The sequence below is a fragment of the Pseudophryne corroboree genome, unplaced genomic scaffold, assembly GCF_028390025.1.
Source record: "Pseudophryne corroboree isolate aPseCor3 unplaced genomic scaffold, aPseCor3.hap2 scaffold_555, whole genome shotgun sequence".
NCBI lineage: Eukaryota > Metazoa > Chordata > Amphibia > Anura > Myobatrachidae > Pseudophryne > Pseudophryne corroboree.
The window spans coordinates 392,707-412,341 of NW_026970155.1; the positions used below are offsets into that span (position 1 = coordinate 392,707).

The 19,635-nt window shown below is 42.1% G+C and overlaps 15 non-coding genes and 1 pseudogene across 15 annotated transcripts; 6 read left to right on the top strand and 10 right to left on the bottom strand.

Annotated features, from left to right (window-relative positions):
* Positions 1-82: 82 nt before the first annotated feature.
* Positions 83-246, top strand: LOC135032959 (U1 spliceosomal RNA). The gene has a single exon (XR_010228420.1). It is a non-coding gene; the product is annotated as a U1 spliceosomal RNA (small nuclear RNA).
* Positions 247-398: 152 nt separating this feature from the next.
* On the top strand, positions 399-561 carry LOC135032846 (U1 spliceosomal RNA). Its single transcript, XR_010228323.1, has one exon. It is a non-coding gene; the product is annotated as a U1 spliceosomal RNA (small nuclear RNA).
* A 674-nt stretch (positions 562-1,235) lies between these two features.
* LOC135032822 (U1 spliceosomal RNA) lies at positions 1,236-1,399 on the top strand. The gene has a single exon (XR_010228301.1). It is a non-coding gene; the product is annotated as a U1 spliceosomal RNA (small nuclear RNA).
* Positions 1,400-1,551: 152 nt separating this feature from the next.
* LOC135032862 (U1 spliceosomal RNA) lies at positions 1,552-1,714 on the top strand. Its single transcript, XR_010228338.1, has one exon. It is a non-coding gene; the product is annotated as a U1 spliceosomal RNA (small nuclear RNA).
* A 674-nt stretch (positions 1,715-2,388) lies between these two features.
* Positions 2,389-2,552, top strand: LOC135032819 (U1 spliceosomal RNA). Its single transcript, XR_010228298.1, has one exon. It is a non-coding gene; the product is annotated as a U1 spliceosomal RNA (small nuclear RNA).
* Positions 2,553-2,704: 152 nt separating this feature from the next.
* LOC135032867 (U1 spliceosomal RNA) lies at positions 2,705-2,867 on the top strand. Its single transcript, XR_010228341.1, has one exon. It is a non-coding gene; the product is annotated as a U1 spliceosomal RNA (small nuclear RNA).
* Positions 2,868-3,692: 825 nt separating this feature from the next.
* LOC135032844 (U1 spliceosomal RNA) lies at positions 3,693-3,855 on the bottom strand. Its single transcript, XR_010228321.1, has one exon. It is a non-coding gene; the product is annotated as a U1 spliceosomal RNA (small nuclear RNA).
* Positions 3,856-4,007: 152 nt separating this feature from the next.
* Positions 4,008-4,171, bottom strand: LOC135032821 (U1 spliceosomal RNA). Its single transcript, XR_010228300.1, has one exon. It is a non-coding gene; the product is annotated as a U1 spliceosomal RNA (small nuclear RNA).
* A 674-nt stretch (positions 4,172-4,845) lies between these two features.
* LOC135032877 (U1 spliceosomal RNA) lies at positions 4,846-5,008 on the bottom strand. Its single transcript, XR_010228350.1, has one exon. It is a non-coding gene; the product is annotated as a U1 spliceosomal RNA (small nuclear RNA).
* Positions 5,009-5,160: 152 nt separating this feature from the next.
* LOC135032938 (U1 spliceosomal RNA) lies at positions 5,161-5,324 on the bottom strand. Its single transcript, XR_010228401.1, has one exon. It is a non-coding gene; the product is annotated as a U1 spliceosomal RNA (small nuclear RNA).
* Positions 5,325-6,009: 685 nt separating this feature from the next.
* LOC135032897 (U1 spliceosomal RNA) lies at positions 6,010-6,161 on the bottom strand (annotated as a pseudogene).
* A 152-nt stretch (positions 6,162-6,313) lies between these two features.
* LOC135032830 (U1 spliceosomal RNA) lies at positions 6,314-6,477 on the bottom strand. Its single transcript, XR_010228308.1, has one exon. It is a non-coding gene; the product is annotated as a U1 spliceosomal RNA (small nuclear RNA).
* A 674-nt stretch (positions 6,478-7,151) lies between these two features.
* Positions 7,152-7,314, bottom strand: LOC135032845 (U1 spliceosomal RNA). Its single transcript, XR_010228322.1, has one exon. It is a non-coding gene; the product is annotated as a U1 spliceosomal RNA (small nuclear RNA).
* A 152-nt stretch (positions 7,315-7,466) lies between these two features.
* LOC135032860 (U1 spliceosomal RNA) lies at positions 7,467-7,630 on the bottom strand. The gene has a single exon (XR_010228336.1). It is a non-coding gene; the product is annotated as a U1 spliceosomal RNA (small nuclear RNA).
* A 674-nt stretch (positions 7,631-8,304) lies between these two features.
* Positions 8,305-8,467, bottom strand: LOC135032856 (U1 spliceosomal RNA). Its single transcript, XR_010228332.1, has one exon. It is a non-coding gene; the product is annotated as a U1 spliceosomal RNA (small nuclear RNA).
* Positions 8,468-8,619: 152 nt separating this feature from the next.
* On the bottom strand, positions 8,620-8,783 carry LOC135032924 (U1 spliceosomal RNA). Its single transcript, XR_010228387.1, has one exon. It is a non-coding gene; the product is annotated as a U1 spliceosomal RNA (small nuclear RNA).
* Positions 8,784-19,635: the final 10,852 nt, after the last annotated feature.

The following is a 19,635-nucleotide window of genomic DNA, read 5'->3' on the forward strand; positions in this document are numbered from 1 at the left end:
CCCTTGTGCTGCCTCAGTTGAATCTCCTTTACTTGACAGAGATGTGCATGAGCAGCGGCCCTCCCCAGCCCTATTCCAAATCATACTTATTTTGCATAGGAGATACCATGGTCATGAAGATTTTTCTCCCAGGGTGAGGTTCATTCATTGCATTTTGGGTATGCTGACCCCTGTGATTTCCCCAAATGTGGGAAACTTGACTGCATTATTTGTGGTAGTGGGAGACTGTGTTTGTGCTTTCCTCTGGTCAGCTCTGGTAAAAGTCAGATTTCTTTGTCTCAGATTTTCCTTTAGCCTTGTTCTTCTTTCGAGAGTTCCCTTGTGCTGCCTCAGTTGGATCTCCTTCACTTTACAGGGGGGTACCCGAGCAGCGACCCTCCCCAGCTCTAGCCCAACTCCTACTTACCTGCCAGGTGAGATACTATGATCATGAAGGTGCTTCTCCCAGGGCAAGGCTCACCCATTGTACTCTGGGTGTGCTGCTCCTGCGATTTCCCCAAATGTGGGAAACTTGACTGCATAATTTGTGTTTCCTCTGGTCGGCTCTCGTATAATTCAGATCTCTTTGTCTCAGGTCTCTCTCCAGCCTAGTTTGCTGTCTGTTTCCACTTCTCTTTTCTTCAGCCGCTCCCTTCTATACCCTTGTGCACTATCCTGACTTCTCCTCCCGTCTGCTTACTTTGTGCCTTCCAATGCACAATGCAAACTACAGGTAGTGCTGCAGGGCCCACACCCTTTTACTTGCCTTACAGAGCAGCTCTGGAGCTGTTACAGTGCCCAGCTGCTGCAAGAAATCAGCTTGAATGCTTCAGGGGATGGGGCATGGCCAACATGAGCCCCACACCAAAGGAAGGTGGAGGTGTTTAATGCGAACTAGGGGTCATCCAAGCACCGCAAAAAGCCGCCATGCCCTGCACGCCCCTTTTCTCTTTTCATATGCAGATGAGGGTTGAAGCCAACTTTGACCCACTGCTTGGATGACATCACCGTATGCAAATCCGTCTTCTGCAGAACTTCCCCCAGGAATGCTTGCACTAGTTGTTGCATTTGGTTTGTTGTTTGGGGGTGCTTCAGTATTAGGCAGCCTTCTGCCCTCCCATGTTCATCTGAAAAGATGTGGTCTCCCTGCAGTTGTTGTCCCCAGATGAGAGTTCCCTTGTGCTGCCTCAGTTGAATCTCCTTAACTTGACAGAGATGTGCCTGAGCAGCGGCCCACCCCAGCTCTATCCCAAATCATACTTATTTTGCATAGGACATACCATGGTCATGAAGATTATTCTCCCAGGGTGAGGTTCATTCATTGCATTCTGGGTATGCTGACCCCTGTGATTTCCCCAAATGTGGGAAACTCGACTGCTTTATTTGTGGTAGTGGGGGACTGTGTTTGTGTTTTCCTCTGGTCAGCTCTGGTAAAAGTCAGATTTCTTTGTTTCAGATCTTCCTCTAGCCCTGTTCTTCTTTTGAGAGTTCCCTTGTGCTGCCTCAGTTGGATCTCCTTCACTTGACAGGGGGGTGCCCGAGCAGAGACCCTCCCCAGCTCTAGCCCAACTCCTACTTACCTGCCAGGTGAGATACTATGATCATGATGGTGCTTCTCCCAGGGCAAGGCTCACCCATTGCACTCTGGGTGTGCTGCCCCTGCGATTTCCCCAAATGTGGGAAACTTGACTGCATAATTTGTGTTTCCCCTGGTCGGCTCTCGTATAATTCAGATCTCTTTGTCTCAGGTCTCTCTCCAGCCTAGTTTGCTGTCTGTTTCCACTTCTCTTTTCTTCAGCCGCTCCCTTCTATAACCTTGTGCACTATCCTGACTTCTCCTCCCGTCTGCTTACTTTGTGCCTTCCAATGCACAATGCAAACTACAGGTAGTGCTGCAGGGCCCACACCCTTTTACTTGCCTTACAGAGCAGCTCTGGAGCTGTTACAGTGCCCAGCTGCTGCAAGAAATCTGCTTGAATGCTTCAGGGGATGGGGCATGGCCAACATGAGCCCCACACCAAAAGAGGGTGGAGGTGTTTAATGCGAACTAGGGGTCATCCAAGCACCGCAAAAGGCCGCCATGCCCTGCACGCCCCTTTTCTCTTTTCATATGCAGACGAGGGTTGAAGCCAACTTTGACCCACTGCTTGGATGACATCACCATATGCAAATCCATCTGCGGCAGGCCTTCCCCCAGGAATGCTTGCACTAGTTGTTGCATTTGGTTTGTTGTTTGGGGGTGCTTCAGTATTAGGCAGCCTTCTGCCCTCCCATGTTCATCTGAAAATATATGTTCTCCCTGCAGTTGTTGTCCCCAGATGAGAGTTCCCTTGTGTTGCCTCAGTTAAATCTCCTTTACTTGACAGAGATGTGCATGAGCAGCGGCCCTCCCCAGCCCTATTCCAAATCATACTTATTTTGCATAGGAGATACCATGGTCATGAAGATTTTTCTCCCAGGGTGAGGTTTATTCATTGCATTTTGGGTATGCTGACCCCTGTGATTTCCCCAAATGTGGGAAACTTGACTGCATTATTTGTGGTAGTGGGAGGCTGTGTTTGTGATTTCTTCTGGTCAGCTCTGGTAAAAGTCAGATTTCTTTGTCTCAGATTTTCCTTTAGCCTTGTTCTTCTTTCGAGAGTTCCCTTGTGCTGCCTCAGTTGGATCTCCTTCACTTTACAGGGGGGTACCCGAGCAGCGACCCTCCCCAGCTCTAGCCCAACTCCTACTTACCTGCCAGGTGAGATACTATGATCATGAAGGTGCTTCTCCCAGGGCAAGGCTCACCCATTGTACTCTGGGTGTGCTGCTCCTGCGATTTCCCCAAATGTGGGAAACTTGACTGCATAATTTGTGTTTCCCCTGGTCGGCTCTCGTATAATTCAGATCTCTTTGTCTCAGGTCTCTCTCCAGCCTAGTTTGCTGTCTGTTTCCACTTCTCTTTTCTTCAGCCGCTCCCTTCTATACCCTTGTGCACTATCCTGACTTCTCCCGTCTGCTTACTTTGTGCCTTCCAATGCACAATGCAAACTACAGGTAGTGCTGCAGGGCCCACACCCTTTTACTTGCCTTACAGAGCAGCTCTGGAGCTGTTACAGTGGCCAGCTGCTGCAAGAAATCAGCTTGAATGCTTCAGGGGCTGGGGCATAGCCAACATGAGCCCCACACCGAAGGAGGGTGGAGGTGTTTAATGCAAACTAGGGGTCAGTCAAGCGCCGCAAAAGGCCACCATGCCCTGCACGCCCCTTTTCTGTTTTTATATGCAGACGAGGGTTGAAGCCACCTTTGACCCACTGCTTGGATGACATCACCATATGCAAATCCATCTGCGGCAGGCCTTCCCCCAGGAATGCTTGCACTAGTTGTTGCATTTGGTTTGTTGTTTGGGGGTGCTTCAGTATTAGGCAGCCTTCTGCTCCACCCTCCTTTGGTGTGGGGCTCATGTTGGCCATGTCCCATCCCCTGAAGCATTCAAGCAGATTTCTTGCAGCAGCTGGGCACTGTAACAGCTCCAGAGACGCTCTGTAAGGCAAGTAAAAGGGTGTGGGCCCTGCAGCACTACCTGTAGTTTGCATTGTGCATTGGAAGGCACAAAGTAAGCAGACGGGAGGAGAAGTCAGGATAGTGCACAAGGGTATAGAAGGGAGCGGCTGAAGAAAAGAGAAGTGGAAACAGACAGCAAACTAGGCTGGAGAGAGATCTGAGACAAAGAGATCTGAATTATACGAGAGCCGACCAGGGGAAACACAAATTATGCAGTCAAGTTTCCCACATTTGGGGAAATCGCAGGGGCAGCACACCCAGAGTGCAATGGGTGAGCCTTGCCCTGGGAGAAGCACCTTCATGATCATAGTATCTCACCTGGCAGGTAAGTAGGAGTTGGGCTAGAGCTAGGGAGGGTCGCTGCTCGGGCACCCCCCTGTTAAGTGAAGGAGATCCAACTGAGGCAGCACAAGGGAACTCTCGAAAGAAGAACAAGGCTAAAGGAAAATCTGAAACAAAGAAATCTGACTTTTACCAGAGCTGACCAGAAGAAATCACAAACACAGCCTCCCACTACCACAAATAATGCAGTCGAGTTTCCCACATTTGGGGAAATCACAGGGGTCAGCATACCCAAAATGCAATGAATGAACCTCACCCTGGGAGAAAAATCTTCATGACCATGGTATCTCCTATGCAAAATAAGTATGATTTGGAAGAGGGCTGGGGAGGGCCGCTGCTCATGCACATCTCTGTCAAGTAAAGGAGATTCAACTGAGGCAGCACAAGGGAACTCTCATCTTGGGACAACAACTGCAGGGAGAACATATATTTTCAGATGAACATGGGAGGGCAGAAGGCTGCCTAATACTGAAGCACCCCCAAACAACAAACCAAATGCAACAACTAGTGCAAGCATTCCTGGGGGAAGGCCTGCCGCAGATGGATTTGCATATGGTGATGTCATCCAAGCAGTTGGTCAAAGTTGGCTTCAACCCTCGTCTGCATATGAAAAGAGAAAAGGGGCGTGCAGGGCATGGTGGCCTTTTGCGGCGCTTGGCTGACCCCTAGTTTGCATTAAACACCTCCACCCTCCTTTGGTGTGGGGCTCATGTTGGCTATGCCCCAGCCCCTGAAGCATTCAAGCTGAATTTTTGCAGCAGCTGGGCACTGTAACAGCTCCAGAGCTGCTCTGTAAGGCAAGTAAAAGGGTGTGGGCCCTGCAGCACTACCTGTAGTTCGCATTGTGCGTTGGAAGGCACAAAGTAAGCAGACAGGAGGAGAAGTCAGGATAGTGCGCAAGGGCATAGAAGGGAGCGGCTCAAGAAAAGAGAAGTGGAAACAGACAGCAAACTAGGCTGGAGAGAGACCTGAGACAAAGAGATCTGAATTATACGAGAGCCGACCAGGGGAAACACAAATTATGCAGTCAAGTTTCCCACATTTGGGGAAATCGCAGGGGCAGCACACTCAGAGTGCAATGGGTGAGCCTTGCCCTGGGAGAAGCACCTTCATGATCATAGTATCTCACCTGGCAGGTAAGTAGGAGTTGGGCTAGAGCTGGGGAGGGTCGCTGCTCGGGTACCCCCCTGTAAAGTGAAGGAGATCCAACTGAGGCAGCACAAGGGAACTCTCGAAAGAAGAACAAGGCTAGAGGAAAATCTGAGACAAAGAAATCTGACTTTTACCAGAGCTGACCAGAGGAAAGCACAAACACAGTCCCCCACTACCACAAATAATGCAGTCAAGTTTCCCACATTTGGGGAAATCACAGAGGTCAGCATACCCAAAATGCAATGAATGAACCTCACCCTGGGAGAACAATCTTCATGACCATGGTATCTCCTATGCAAAATAAGTATGATTTGGAATAGGGCTGGGAAGGGCCGCTGCTCATGCACATCTCTGTCAAGTAAAGGAGATTCAACTGAGGCAGCACAAGGGAACTCTCATCTGGGGACAACAACTGCAGGGAGAACACATATTTTCAGATGAACATGGGAGGGCAGAAGGCTGCCTAATACTGAAGCACCCCCAAACAACAAACCAAATGCAACAACTAGTGCAAGCATTCCTGGGGGAAGTTCTGCAGAAGATGGATTTGCATACGGTGATGTCATCCAAGCAGTGGGTCAAAGTTGGCTTCAACCCTCATCTGCATATGAAAAGAGAAAAGGGGCGTGCAGGGCATGGCGGCCTTTTGCGGTGCTTGGATGACCCCTAGTTCGCATTAAACACCTCCACCCTCCTTCGGTGTGGGGCTCATGTTGGCTATGCCCCAGCCCCTGAAGCATTCAAGCTGATTTCTTGCAGCAGCTGGGCACTGTAACAGCTCCAGAGCTGCTCTGTAAGGCAAGTAAAAGGGTGTGGGCCCTGCAGCACTACCTGTAGTTTGCATTGTGCATTGGAAGGCACAAAGTAAGCAGATGGGAGGAGAAGTCAGGATAGTGCACAAGGGTATAGAAGGGAGCGGCTGAAGAAAAGAGAAGTGGAAACAGACAGCAAACTAGGCTGGAGAGAGACCTGAGACAAAGAGATCTGAATTATACGTGAGCCGACCAGGGGAAACACAAATTATGCAGTCAAGATTCCCACATTTGGGGAAATCGCAGGAGCATCACACCCAGAGTACAATGGGTGAGCCTTGCCCTGGGAGAAGCACCTTCATGATCATAGTATCTCACCTGGCAGGTAAGTAGGAGTTGGGCTAGAGCTGGGGAGGGTCGCTGCTCGGGTACCCCCCTGTAAAGTGAAGGAGATCCAACTGAGGCAGCACAAGGGAACTCTCGAAAGAAGAACAAGGCTAAAGGAAAATCTGAGACAAAGAAATCTGACTTTTACCAGAGCTGACCAGAGGAAAGCACAAACACAGTATCCCACTACCACAAATAATGCAGTCAAGTTTCCAACATTTGGGGAAATCACAGGGGTCAGCATACCCAAAATGCAATGAATGAACCTCACCCTGGGAGAAAAATCTTCATGACCATGGTATCTCCTATGCAAAATAAGTATGATTTGGAATAGGGCTGGGGAGGGCCGCTGCTCATGCACATCTCTGTCAAGTAAAGGAGATTCAACTGAGGCAGCACAAGGGAACTCTCATCTTGGGACAACAACTGCAGGGAGAACATATATTTTCAGATGAACATGGGAGGGCAGAAGGCTGCCTAATACTGAAGCACCCCCAAACAACAAACCAAATGCAACAACTAGTGCAAGCATTCCTGGGGGAAGGCCTGCCGCAGATGGATTTGCATATGGTGATGTCATCCAAGCAGTGGGTCAAAGTTGGCTTCAACCCTCGTCTGCATATGAAAAGAGAAAAGGGGCGTGCAGGGCATGGTGGCCTTTTGCGGCGCTTGGCTGACCCCTAGTTTGCATTAAACACCTCCACCCTCCTTTGGTGTGGGGCTCATGTTGGCTATGCCCCAGCCCCTGAAGCATTCAAGCAGATTTCTTGCAGCAGCTGGGCACTGTAACAGCTCCAGAGCTGCTCTGTAAGGCAAGTAAAAGGGTGTGGGCCCTGCAGCACTACCTGTAGTTCGCATTGTGCATTGGAAGGCACAAAGTAAGCAGACGGGAGGAGAAGTCAGGATAGTGCACAAGGGTATAGAAGGGAGCGGCTGAAGAAAAGAGAAGTGGAAACAGACAGCAAACTAGGCTGGAGAGAGACCTGAGACAAAGAGATCTGAATTATACGAGAGCCGACCAGGGGAAACACAAATTATGCAGTCAAGTTTCCCACATTTGGGGAAATCGCAGGGGCAGCACACCCAGAGTGCAATGGGTGAGCCTTGCCCTGGGAGAAGCACCTTCATGATCATAGTATCTCACCTGGCAGGTAAGTAGGAGTTGGGCTAGAGCTGGGGAGGGTCGCTGCTCGGGTTCCCCCCTGTGAAGTGAAGGAGATCCAACTGAGGCAGCACCAGGGAACTCTCGAAAGAAGAACAAGGCTAGAGGAAGATCTGAGACAAAGAAATCTGACTTTTACCAGAGCTGACCAGAGGAAAGCACAAACACAGTCCCCCACTACCACAAATAATGCAGTCGAGTTTCCCACATTTGGGAAAATCACAGGGGTCAGCATACCCAGAATGCAATGAATGAACCTCACCCTGGGAGAACAATCTTCATGACCATGGTATCTCCTATGCAAAATAAGTATGATTTGGGATAGGGCTGGTGAGGGCCGCTGCTCAGGCACATCTCTGTCAAGCAAAGGAGATTCAACTGAGGCAGCACAAGGGAACTCTCATCTGGGGACAACAACTGCAGGGAGACCACATCTTTTCAGATGAACATGGGAGGGCGGAAGGCTGCCTAATACTGAAGCACCATCAAATATCAAACCATATGCAACAACTAGTACAAGCACTCCTGGGGGAAGGTCTGCAGCAGACGGATTTGCATATGGTGATGTTATCCAAGCAGTGGGCCAAAGTTGACTGGAACCCTCATCTGCATATGAAAAGAGAAAAGGGGCATGCAGGGCATGGCGGCCTTTTGCAGTGCTTGGATGACCCCTAGTTCGCATTAAACACCCCCACCCTCCTTTGGTGTGGGGCTCATGTTGGCCATGCCCCATCCCCTGAAGCATTCAAGCTGATTTCTTGCAGCAGCTGGGCACTGTAACAGCTCCAGAGCTGCTCTGTAAGGCAAGTAAAAGGGTGTGGGCCCTGAAGCACTACCTGTAGTTTGCATTGTGCATTGGAAGGCACAAAGTAAGCAGACGGGAGGAGAAGTCAGGATAGTGCACAAGGGTATAGAAGGGAGCGGCTGAAGAAAAGAGAAGTGGAAACAGACAGCAAACTAGGCTGGAGAGAGACCTGAGACAAAGAGATCTGAATTATACGAGAGCCGACCAAGGGAAACACAAATTATGCAGTCAAGTTTCCCACATTTGGGGAAATCGCAGGGGCAGCACACCCAGAGTGCAATGGGTGAGCCTTGCCCTGGGAGAAGCACCTTCATGATCATAGTATCTCACCTGGCAGGTAAGTAGGAGTTGGGCTAGAGCTGGGGAGGGTCGCTGCTCGGGTACCCCCCTGTAAAGTGAAGGAGATCCAACTGAGGCAGCACAAGGGAACTCTCGAAAGAAGAACAAGGCTAGAGGAAAATCTGAGACAAAGAAATCTGACTTTTACCAGAGCTGACCAGAGGAAAGCACAAACACAGTCCCCCACTACCACAAATAATGCAGTCAAGTTTCCCACATTTGGGGAAATCACAGGGGTCAGCATACCCAAAATGCAATGAATGAACCTCACCCTGGGAGAACAATCTTCATGACCATGGTATCTCCTATGCAAAATAAGTATGATTTGGAATAGGGCTGGGGAGGGCCGCTGCTCATGCACATCTCTGTCAAGTAAAGGAGATTCAACTGAGGCAGCACAAGGGAACTCTCATCTGGGGACAACAACTGCAGGGAGAACACATATTTTCAGATGAACATGGGAGGGCAGAAGGCTGCCTAATACTGAAGCACCCCCAAACAACAAACCAAATGCAACAACTAGTGCAAGCATTCCTGGGGGAAGTTCTGCAGAAGACGGATTTGCATACGGTGATGTCATCCAAGCAGTGGGTCAAAGTTGGCTTCAACCCTCATCTGCATATGAAAAGAGAAAATGGGCGTGCAGGGCATGGCGGCCTTTTGCGGTGCTTTGATGACCCCTAGTTCGCATTAAACACCTCCACCCTCCTTTGGTGTGGGGCTCATGTTGGCCATGCCCCATCCCCTGAAGCATTCAAGCTGATTTCTTGCAGCAGCTGGGCACTGTAACAGCTCCAGAGCTGCTCTGTAAGGCAAGTAAAAGGGTGTGGGCCCTGCAGCACTTCCTGTAGTTTGCATTGTGCATTGGAAGGCACAAAGTAAGCAGACTGGAGGAGAAGTCAGGATAGTGCACAAGGGTATAGAAGGGAGCGGCTGAAGAAAAGAGAAGTGGAAACAGACAGCAAACTAGGCTGGAGAGAGACCTGAGACAAAGAGATCTGAATTATACGAGAGCCGACCAGGGGAAACACAAATTATGCAGTCAAGTTTCCCACATTTGGGGAAATCACAGGGGCAGCACACCCAGAGTGCAATGGGTGAGCCTTGCCCTGGGAGAAGCACCTTCATGTTAGCATAAAAATAAAGCCAGAAAATGAAGAGCTGTTTAATCAGTCAATTGGATTTTTTTGCCAGCATATTTCTTTTTTCTCTGCAACCCACTGCTAAATTGTGCTTCCTAGCTGTTTTTATAAAATCACTGAATCAAATCTAACTCTGATTACATCAGAGAAGGCCAGGTACCCTACACCATAACAGGGGTTTTCGAAATTTTGACTTGTCTACTTAAATATCACCAAAATCTGATCACAAGGTCAATTACGTCCCTGGGTGGGATTGAACCACCAACCTTTTGATTAATAGCTGAACACACTAACCGATTGCGCCACAGAGACACTTTGCAAAAAGTGCATACTGACAAAGACTAATAAGCATTCATCTAGAACGTTTCCTAGAAAAACTTTAAAAAGTCAATAATCTGGAGAGTTTTTGTAAGATGTTTCTTCCAGCAACCAATGAAGAAACACATTGGTACTTTCGCATGATGAGTGAGTGCTTCAGGATCTCTTGCACTTACATGTGCAGCAGAGTACTGCACTGGAAGCATGCTGGGCCCATAACCCAGAGGTAGGCAGATTGAAACTATCCTTTGCTATATGCATTTTTTTTTTGTTCATTAAAGTAATCCAAAACTGGGATTGATATTTTAGCTTTTATTTTTACTTAAAGTACAATAACTTTTACCATTTTAATTTTTTTTAATAGTATATTGACAGTATTGTTTTCTTTCAAAAATCCAATTAATTTTCTTTACCCGATTATTAAAATGGTAATTGACAAAAACAAACTACATTGTCACCAGAAGAGCAATACAAAATGTACAAGTGATATATTAAAATCATCTTTTCAGCTTGAATTTCAATGATGCATTGGGGCAACGATTTTGTGAGAAACATCTTCACCCTTAAATAAAGATTTTCTTAATTCCTTACCTGTGTGCTAATTAGATATCACCTTGTTTTCACATTAAACAGACTTCCACATGAGAAAGCAGCAAGGATGCAGTGGCGTTAATGTTTCCTGGTGTCAACCTGTATTATTTCAGTAGATATTGAAATGAGGATGCATCTTGCTGCCTTTCCAATGAAGCAAGTTTAATTTAGTAATAGGTGAAAAACCATCACTACAAATATGTTAATCAGATACTTGGCTTTGTGGACACTTTTCAGAGAACAAATTAGTTAGCATAAAAATAAAGCCAGAAAATGAAGAGCTGTTTAATCATTCAATTGGATTTTTCTGCCAGCATATTTCTTTTTCTCTGCAACCCACTGCTAAATTGTGCTTCCTAGCTGTTTTTATAACATCACTGAATCAAATCTAACTCTGATTACATCAGAGAAGGCCAGGTACCCTACACCATAAGAGGGGGTTTGCAATTTTGACTTGTCTACTTAAATATCACCAAAATCTGATCACAAGGTCAATTACGTCCCTGGGTGGGATTGAACCACCAACCTTTTGATTAATAGCTGCACACACTAACCGATTGCGCCACAGAGACACTTTGCGAAAAGTATATACTGACAAAGACTAATAAGCATTCATCTAGAACGTTTCCTAGAAAAACTTTAAAAAGTCAATAATCTGGAGAGTGTTTGTAAGATGTTTCTTCCAGCAACCAATGAAGAAACACATTGGTACTTTCGCATGATGAGTGAGTGCTTCAGGATCTCTTGCACTTACATGTGCAGCAGAGTACTGCAATGGAAGCATGCTGGGTCCATAACCCAGAGGTAGGCAGATTGAAACTATCCTTTGCTATATGCATTTTTTTTTGTTCATTAAAGTAATCCAAAACTGGGATTGATATTTTAGCTTTTATTTTTACTTAAAGTACAATAACTTTTACCATTTTAATTTGTTTTAATAGTATATTGACAGTATTGTTTTCTTTCAAAAATCCACTTAATTTTCTTTACCCTATTATTAAAATGGTAATTGACAAAAACAAACTACATTGTCACCAGAAGAGCAATACAAAATGTACAAGTGATATATTAAAATCATCTTTCCAGCTTGAATTTCAATGATGCATTGGGGCAACGATTTTGTGAGAAACATCTTCACCCTTAAATAAAGATTTTCTTAATTCCTTACCTGTGTGCTAATTAGATATCACCTTGTTTTCACATTAAACAGACTTCCACATGAGAAAGCAGCAAGGATGCAGTGGCGTTAATGTTTCCTGGTGTCAACCTGTATTATTTCAGTAGATATTGAAATGAGGATGCATCTTGCTGCCTTTCCAATGAAGCAAGTTTAATTTAGTAATAGGTGAAAAACCATCCCTACAAATATGTTAATCAGATACTTGGCTTTGTGGACACTTTTCAGAGAACAAATTAGTTAGCATAAAAATAAAGCCAGAAAATGAAGAGCTGTTTAATCACTCAATTGGATTTTTCTGCCAGCATTAATCTTTTTCTCTGCAACCCACTGCTAAATTGTGCTTCCTAGCTGTTTTTATAAAATCACTGAATCAAATCTAACTCTGATTACATCAGAGAAGGCCAGGTACCCTACACCATAACAGGGGGTTTGAAATTTTGACTTGTCTACTTAAAGATCACCAAAATCTGATAACAAGGTCAATTAAGTCCCTGGGTGGGATTGAACCACCAACCTTTTGGTTAATAGCCTTACACACTAACTGATTGCGCCACCGCGACACTTTGCAAAAGTACATACTGACAAAGGCTAATAAGCATTCATCTAGAACGATTCCTAGAAACATTTTAAAAAGTCAATAATGTGGAGAGTTTTTGTATGATGTTTCTTCCATCAACCAATGAAGAAACACATTGGTACTTTCCCATGATGAGTGAGTGCTTCAGGATCTCTTGCACTTACATGTGCAGCAGAGTACTGTAATGGAAGCATGCTGGGTCCATAACCCAGAGGTAGGCAGATTGAAACTATCCTCTGCTATATGCATTTTTTTTTTGTTAATTAAAGTAATCCAAAACTGGGATTGATATTTTTGCTCTTTTATTTTTACTTAAAGTACAATAACTTTTACCATTTTAATTTGTTTTAATAGTATATTGACAGTATTGTTTTCTTTCAAAAATCCAATTAATTTTCTTTACCCGATTATTAAAATGGTTATTGACAAAAGCAAACTACATTGTCACCAGAAGAGCAATACAAAATGTACAAGTGATATATTAAAATCATCTTTCCAGCTTGAATTTCAATGATGCATTGGGGCAACGATTTTGTGAGAAACATCTTCACCCTTAAATAAAGATTTTCTTAATTCCTTACCTGTGTGCTAATTAGATATCACCTTGTTTTCACATTAAACAGACTTCCACATGAGAAAGCAGCAAGGATGCAGTGGCGTTAATGTTTCCTGGTGTCAACCTGTATTATTTCAGTAGATATTGAAATGAGGATGCATCTTGCTGCCTTTCCAATGAAGCAAGTTTAATTTAGTAATAGGTGAAAAACCATCCCTACAAAGATGTTAATCAGATACTTGGCTTTGTGGACACTTTTCAGAGAACAAATTTGTTAGCATAAAAATAAAGCCAGAAAATGAAGAGCTGTTTAATCAGTCAATTGGATTTTTTTGCCAGCATATTTCTTTTTCTCTGCAACCCACTGCTAAATTGTGCTTCCTAGCTGTTTTTATAAAATCACTGAATCAAATCTAACTCTGATTACATCAGAGAAGGCCAGGTACCCTACACCATAACAGGGGTTTTCGAAATTTTGACTTGTCTACTTAAATATCACCAAAATCTGATCACAAGGTCAATTACATCCCTGGGTGGGATTGAACCACCAACCTTTTGATTAATAGCTGAACACACTAACCGATTGCGCCACAGAGACACTTTGCAAAAAGTACATACTGACAAAGACTAATAAGCATTCATCTAGAACGTTTCCTAGAAAAACTTTAAAAAGTCAATAATCTGGAGAGTTTTTGTAAGATGTTTCTTCCAGCAACCAATGAAGAAACACATTGGTACTTTCGCATGATGAGTGAGTGCTTCAGGATCTCTTGCACTTACATGTGCAGCAGAGTACTGCACTGGAAGCATGCTGGGCCCATAACCCAGAGGTAGGCAGATTGAAACTATCCTTTGCTATATGCATTTTTTTTTTGTTCATTAAAGTAATCCAAAACTGGGATTGATATTTTAGCTTTTATTTTTACTTAAAGTACAATAACTTTTACCATTTTAATTTGTTTTAATAGTATATTGACAGTATTGTTTTCTTTCAAAAATCCAATTAATTTTCTTTACCCGATTATTAAAATGGTAATTGACAAAAACAAACTACATTGTCACCAGAAGAGCAATACAAAATGTACAAGTGATATATTAAAATCATCTTTCCAGCTTGAATTTCAATGATGCATTGGGGCAACGATTTTGTGAGAAACATCTTCACCCTTAAATTAAGATTTTCTTAATTCCTTACCTGTGTGCTAATTAGATATCACCTTGTTTTCACATTAAACAGACTTCCACATGAGAAAGCAGCAAGGATGCAGTGGCGTTAATGTTTCCTGGTGTCAACCTGTATTATTTCAGTAGATATTGAAATGAGGATGCATCTTGCTGCCTTTCCAATGAAGCAAGTTTAATTTAGTAATAGGTGAAAAACCATCCCTACAAAGATGTTAATCAGATACTTGGCTTTGTGGACACTTTTCAGAGAACAAATTTGTTAGCATAAAAATAAAGCCAGAAAATGAAGAGCTGTTTAATCAGTCAATTGGATTTTTTTGCCAGCATATTTCTTTTTCTCTGCAACCCACTGCTAAATTGTGCTTCCTAGCTGTTTTTATAAAATCACTGAATCAAATCTAACTCTGATTACATCAGAGAAGGCCAGGTACCCTACACCATAACAGGGGTTTTCGAAATTTTGACTTGTCTACTTAAATATCACCAAAATCTGATCACAAGGTCAATTACGTCCCTGGGTGGGATTGAACCACCAACCTTTTGATTAATAGCTGAACACACTAACCGATTGCGCCACAGAGACACTTTGCAAAAAGTACATACTGACAAAGACTAATAAGCATTCATCTAGAACGTTTCCTAGAAAAACTTTAAAAAGTCAATAATCTGGAGAGTTTTTGTAAGATGTTTCTTCCAGCAACCAATGAAGAAACACATTGGTACTTTCGCATGATGAGTGAGTGCTTCAGGATCTCTTGCACTTACATGTGCAGCAGAGTACTGCACTGGAAGCATGCTGGGCCCATAACCCAGAGGTAGGCAGATTGAAACTATCCTTTGCTATATGCATTTTTTTTTTGTTCATTAAAGTAATCCAAAACTGGGATTGATATTTTAGCTTTTATTTTTACTTAAAGTACAATAACTTTTACCATTTTAATTTGTTTTAATAGTATATTGACAGTATTGTTTTCTTTCAAAAATCCAATTAATTTTCTTTACCCGATTATTAAAATGGTAATTGACAAAAACAAACTACATTGTCACCAGAAGAGCAATACAAAATGTACAAGTGATATATTAAAATCATCTTTCCAGCTTGAATTTCAATGATGCATTGGGGCAACGATTTTGTGAGAAACATCTTCACCCTTAAATAAAGATTTTCTTAATTCCTTACCTGTGTGCTAATTAGATATCACCTTGTTTTCACATTAAACAGACTTCCACATGAGAAAGCAGCAAGGATGCAGTGGCGTTAATGTTTCCTGGTGTCAACCTGTATTATTTCAGTAGATATTGAAATGAGGATGCATCTTGCTGCCTTTCCAATGAAGCAAGTTTAATTTAGTAATAGGTGAAAAACCATCACTACAAATATGTTAATCAGATACTTGGCTTTGTGGACACTTTTCAGAGAACAAATTAGTTAGCATAAAAATAAAGCCAGAAAATGAAGAGCTGTTTAATCACTCAATTGGATTTTTCTGCCAGCATATTTCTTTTTCTCTGCAACCCACTGCTAAATTGTGCTTCCTAGCTGTTTTTATAAAATCACTGAATCAAATCTAACTCTGATTACATCAGAGAAGGCCAGGTACCCTACACCATAACAGGGGGTTTGAAATTTTGACTTGTCTACTTAAAGATCACCAAAATCTGATAACAAGGTCAATTAAGTCCCTGGGTGGGATTGAACCACCAACCTTTTGGTTAATAGCCTTACACACTAACTGATTGCGCCACAGCGACACTTTGCAAAACTATATACTGACAAAGGCTAATAAGCATTCATCTAGAACGATTCCTAGAAACATTTTAAAAAGTCAATAATGTGGAGAGTTTTTGTAAGATGTTTCTTCCATCAACCAATGAAGAAACACATTGGTACTTTCCCATGATGAGTGAGTGCTTCAGGATCTCTTGCACTTACATGTGCAGCAGAGTACTGTAATGGAAGCATGCTGGGTCCATAACCCAGAGGTAGGCAGATTGAAACTATCCTCTGCTATATGCATTTTTTTTTTGTTAATTAAAGTAATCCAAAACTGGGATTGATATTTTTGCTCTTTTATTTTTACTTAAAGTACAATAACTTTTACCATTTTAATTTGTTTTAATAGTATATTGACAGTATTGTTTTCTTTCAAAAATCCAATTAATTTTCTTTACCCGATTATTAAAATGGTAATTGACAAAAGCAAACTACATTGTCACCAGAAGAGCAATACAAAATGTACAAGTGATATATTAAAATCATCTTTCCAGCTTGAATTTCAATGATGCATTGGGGCAACGATTTTGTGAGAAACATCTTCACCCTTAAATAAAGATTTTCTTAATTCCTTACCTGTGTGCTAATTAGATATCACCTTGTTTTCACATTAAACAGACTTCCACATGAGAAAGCAGCAAGGATGCAGTGGCGTTAATGTTTCCTGGTGTCAACCTGTATTATTTCAGTAGATATTGAAATGAGGATGCATCTTGCTGCCTTTCCAATGAAGCAAGTTTAATTTAGTAATAGGTGAAAAACCATCCCTACAAAGATGTTAATCAGATACTTGGCTTTGTGGACACTTTTCAGAGAACAAATTTGTTAGCATAAAAATAAAGCCAGAAAATGAAGAGCTGTTTAATCAGTCAATTGGATTTTTTTGCCAGCATATTTCTTTTTCTCTGCAACCCACTGCTAAATTGTGCTTCCTAGCTGTTTTTATAAAATCACTGAATCAAATCTAACTCTGATTACATCAGAGAAGGCCAGGTACCCTACACCATAACAGGGGTTTTCGAAATTTTGACTTGTCTACTTAAATATCACCAAAATCTGATCACAAGGTCAATTACGTCCCTGGGTGGGATTGAACCACCAACCTTTTGATTAATAGCTGAACACACTAACCGATTGCGCCACAGAGACACTTTGCAAAAAGTACATACTGACAAAGACTAATAAGCATTCATCTAGAACGTTTCCTAGAAAAACTTTAAAAAGTCAATAATCTGGAGAGTTTTTGTAAGATGTTTCTTCCAGCAACCAATGAAGAAACACATTGGTACTTTCGCATGATGAGTGAGTGCTTCAGGATCTCTTGCACTTACATGTGCAGCAGAGTACTGCACTGGAAGCATGCTGGGCCCATAACCCAGAGGTAGGCAGATTGAAACTATCCTTTGCTATATGCATTTTTTTTTTGTTCATTAAAGTAATCCAAAACTGGGATTGATATTTTAGCTTTTATTTTTACTTAAAGTACAATAACTTTTACCATTTTAATTTGTTTTAATAGTATATTGACAGTATTGTTTTCTTTCAAAAATCCAATTAATTTTCTTTACCCGATTATTAAAATGGTAATTGACAAAAACAAACTACATTGTCACCAGAAGAGCAATACAAAATGTACAAGTGATATATTAAAATCATCTTTCCAGCTTGAATTTCAATGATGCATTGGGGCAACGATTTTGTGAGAAACATCTTCACCCTTAAATAAAGATTTTCTTAATTCCTTACCTGTGTGCTAATTAGATATCACCTTGTTTTCACATTAAACAGACTTCCACATGAGAAAGCAGCAAGGATGCAGTGGCGTTAATGTTTCCTGGTGTCAACCTGTATTATTTCAGTAGATATTGAAATGAGGATGCATCTTGCTGCCTTTCCAATGAAGCAAGTTTAATTTAGTAATAGGTGAAAAACCATCACTACAAATATGTTAATCAGATACTTGGCTTTGTGGACACTTTTCAGAGAACAAATTAGTTAGCATAAAAATAAAGCCAGAAAATGAAGAGCTGTTTAATCACTCAATTGGATTTTTCTGCCAGCATATTTCTTTTTCTCTGCAACCCACTGCTAAATTGTGCTTCCTAGCTGTTTTTATAAAATCACTGAATCAAATCTAACTCTGATTACATCAGAGAAGGCCAGGTACCCTACACCATAACAGGGGGTTTGAAATTTTGACTTGTCTACTTAAAGATCACCAAAATCTGATAACAAGGTCAATTAAGTCCCTGGGTGGGATTGAACCACCAACCTTTTGGTTAATAGCCTTACACACTAACTGATTGCGCCACAGCGACACTTTGCAAAACTGTATACTGACAAAGGCTAATAAGCATTCATCTAGAACGATTCCTAGAAACATTTTAAAAAGTCAATAATGTGGAGAGTTTTTGTAAGATGTTTCTTCCATCAACCAATGAAGAAACACATTGGTACTTTCCCATGATGAGTGAGTGCTTCAGGATCTCTTGCACTTACATGTGCAGCAGAGTACTGTAATGGAAGCATGCTGGGTCCATAACCCAGAGGTAGGCAGATTGAAACTATCCTCTGCTATATGCATTTTTTTTGTTAATTAAAGTAATCCAAAACTGGGATTGATATTTTTGCTCTTTTATTTTTACTTAAAGTACAATAACTTTTACCATTTTAATTTGTTTTAATAGTATATTGACAGTATTGTTTTCTTTCAAAAATCCAATTAATTTTCTTTACCCGATTATTAAAATGGTAATTGACAAAAACAAACTACATTGTCACCAGAAGAGCAATACAAAATGTACAAGTGATATATTAAAATCATCTTTCCAGCTTGAATTTCAATGATGCATTGGGGCAACGATTTTGTGAGAAACATCTTCACCCTTAAATAAAGATTTTCTTAATTCCTTACCTGTGTGCTAATTAGATATCACCTTGTTTTCACATTAAACAGACTTCCACATGAGAAAACAGCAAAGATGCAGTGGCGTTAATGTTTCCTGGTGTCAACCTGTATTATTTCCGTAGATATTGAAATGAGGATGCATCTTGCTGCCTTTCCAATGAAGCAAGTTTAATTTAGTAATAGGTGAAAAACCATCCCTACAAAGATGTTAATCAGATACTTGGCTTTGTGGACACTTTTCAGAGAACAAATTTGTTATCATAAAAATAAAGCCAGAAAATGAAGAGCTGTTTAATCACTCAATTGGATTTTTCTGCCAGCATTTTTCTTTTTCTCTGCAACCCACTGCTAAATTGTGCTTCCTAGCTGATTTTTTATAAAATCACTTAATCAAATCTAACTCTGATTACATCAGAGAAGGCCAGGTACCCTACACCATAAGAGGGGGTTTGCAATTTTGACTTGTCTACTTAAATATCACCAAAATCTGATCACAAGGTCAATTACGTCCCTGGGTGGGATTGAACCACCAACCTTTTGACTAATAGCTGAACACACTAACCGATTGCGCCACAGAGACACTTTGCAAAAAGTCCATACTGACAAAGACTAATAAGCATTCATCTAGAACGTTTCCTAGAAAAACTTTAAAAAGTCATTAATCTGGAGAGTTTTTGTAAGATGTTTCTTCCAGCAACCAATGAAGAAACACATTGGTACTTTCCCATGATGAGTGAGTGCTTCAGGATCTCTTGCACTTACATGTGCAGCAGAGTACTGTAATGGAAGCATGCTGGGTCCATAACCCAGAGGTAGGCAGATTGAAACTATCCTCTGCTATATGCATTTTTTTTTTGTTAATTAAAGTAATCCAAAACTGGGATTGATATTTTTGCTCTTTTATTTTTACTTAAAGTACAATAACTTTTACCATTTTAATTTG